Source organism: Triturus cristatus, chromosome 6, assembly GCF_964204655.1.
Source record: "Triturus cristatus chromosome 6, aTriCri1.1, whole genome shotgun sequence".
Lineage (NCBI taxonomy): Eukaryota > Metazoa > Chordata > Amphibia > Caudata > Salamandridae > Triturus > Triturus cristatus.
The window spans coordinates 1916196859-1916199667 of NC_140589.1; the positions used below are offsets into that span (position 1 = coordinate 1916196859).

Genomic DNA, 2809 nt, shown 5'->3' on the forward strand with positions numbered 1-2809 from the left:
GACAGACCCAAGAATAAAGGGATACCGGGGATCTGCCTGAGGTATTTTATCTTTAACCCCCCTATCTTCATATATCGAAAGAGCTCCCAACACTGTGGTTGAGCCCACCCCGGCTTATAGGGGTCGGGGTGACCCGATGATGAAGCATGACACCACTAGGGTGTGTGAGGGTAACTAAAACAAGAAGCGTTGTCCCCTTTACACAAGATTGTGCTTAGCACCAGTCTTCACTAGAGAGGCCCCATGTCTTTTTCCCTCCTTTAGCTTGTTCACTGTCCCACGACATGAACAACACGCCCGACCGTCCTTCGGTCAGCAGGGGTATTTTTTTGTGAATTAGATTTTCATAGGAGGATATACTCCGAGTAAACCTTTCCTCTTTCACCCCCCAGGTACTGGGAATTTTCCTGGTATCACTATGTGTTAACACATGTTCAACTGATCAGCCACTCAGGACAACAACTCCTCACCCAGCGCCTTGAGAACCTCACTGATGATTTGCCGCGCTTAATACCCATTGATTGAGTCTGTAGATTCATATAGATTTTTCTCAGTGGGGACTTTCTGATGCGGTTTTGACTCTCCCTTGTCAATAAATACCTTGCTAAATTCACTGCGTTCTTCAGGTTTGACTTTTGATGCCGAGTTAGCTCTCCATTTATGAATGCATGGTCACATTCAATACATTTATTGAGTTTCTCTCCTGTGTGAACATTCTGATATTTTGTTTTGTAATCGATCCCTTGTCACATTCTATTCATTAATAGGGTTTCTTCCTAGCGTGGATTTGTATATGCTGCATTAGCTTATTCTTCCTGTGGAAGAGTTTATTAAACTCTGTACATACATTGGATTTCTTGCCATGTAGATTTTCGGATGTCGCTTAAGTTTTCCATTTATAATGAATGCATTGTGGTATTCAGTACATACATATGTTTTCTCCCCTGTGTTAACTTTCTGATCTTGTATTACATTATGCTTTGTAATAAATCCCTTGTTACATTCTATAAATTCATGTGGTTTCTGCCCAGTGTGGATGCTGATATTGCTTTAACTCTCCCTTTATAATAAATACCTTGCCACATGCGGTGCAGTTGAATGGTCACCCTCCATTTGGAATAAATGCTATGTCACGTTTTGTACAATTATTATATGGTTTCTTTCATGTGTGAACATTCGGATGTATTTTTAAACTTTGCTTTGTAATAACTGCTAAGTCACATTCAGTACAGCCATATCGTTTCTCACCAATGTGGAATTTCTGATGTAGTATTTATCTTTGCCTTGTAATACATGTAGGGTTTCTCTCTTATGTGGACTATCTGATGTTGCATAAGATGCAACTTTCTAATAAATGCCTTCTGACATTCAGTGCAGTTGAATGGTCTCTCTCCGGTGGGGATTTTCTAATGTTGCTTCAGCTCTCCATTGATTATCAATGCTGTGTCACATTCTGTACATTTATATGGTTTCTCCCCAGAGTGGCATTTCAGATGTTGTTTTAGCTGTCCAATTGTTATAAATGCTTTTACACATTCTGTACATTTATATGGTTTCTCCCCAGTGTGGATTTTATGATGTCGCTTTAGCTGTACAATTGTTTTAAATGCTTTTTCAAATTCTGTACATTGATATGCTTTCTCCCAAGTGTGGCCTTTCTGATGTTCCATTAGATGTGACTTTCTAATAAATGCTTTGTCACACTCTGTACATTGATATGTTTCTCCCCAGTGTGGATTTTATGATGTCGCTTTAGGTGTACAATTGCTTTAAATGCTTTTTCACATTCTGTACATGGATATGCTTTCTCCCCAGTGTGGACTTTCTGATGTTCCATTAGATGTGACTTTCTAATGAATGCTTTTTCACATTCTGTACATTGATATGGTTTCTCCCCAGTGTGGAATTTCAGATGTTGTTTTAGCTGTCCAATTGTTATAAATGCTTTGTCACATTCTGTACATTTATATGGTTTCTCCCCAGTGTGGATTTTATGATGTCGCTTTAGCTGTCCAATTGTTATAAATGCTTTGTCACATTCTGTACATTTATATGGTTTCTCAACAGTGCGGATTTTGTGATGTCGCTTTAGCTGTACAATTGTAATAAATGCTTTATCACATTCTGTACATTGATATGGTTTCTCCCCAGTGTGGATTTTATGATGTCGCTTTAGGTGTACAATAGTTTTACATGCTTTTTCACATTCTGTACATGGATATGCTTTCTCCCCAGTGTGGACTTTCTGATGTTCCATTAGATGTGACTTTCTAATGAATGCTTTGTCACATTCTGTACATTTATATTGTTTCTCCCCAGTGTGGAGTTTCTGATGTTCCTTTAGCTGTACAATTGTAATAAATGCTTTGTCACATTCTGTACATTTATATGGTTTCTCCCCAGTGTGGAATTTCAGATGTTGTTTTAGCTGTCCAATTGTCATAAATGCTTTGTCACATTCTGTACATTGATATGGTTTCTCCCCAGTGTGAATTTTCTGATGTTGGTTTAGCTCTCCATTAGTTACAAATGCTTTGTCACATTCTGTACATTGATATGCTTTCTCCCCAGTGAGGACTTTCTGATGTCCTTTAGATGTGACTTTTTAATGAATGCTTTGTCACATTCTGTACATTTATATGTTTTCTCCCCAGTGTGGATTTTCTGATGGAGCTTTAGCTGTACAATTTTTTTAAATGCTTTTTCACATTCTGTATATTGATATGCTTTCTCTCCAGTGTGGCCTTTCTGATGTGCCATTAGATGTGACTTTCTAATAAATGCTTTGTCACACTCTCTACATTTATAT

The 2809-nt window shown here is 38.1% G+C and overlaps 1 pseudogene; it reads right to left on the reverse strand.

Annotated features, from left to right (window-relative positions):
* Nucleotides 1-843: 843 nt before the first annotated feature.
* On the reverse strand, nucleotides 844-2443 carry LOC146822449 (uncharacterized; annotated as a pseudogene).
* Between the last annotated feature and the right edge of the window lie 366 nt (nucleotides 2444-2809).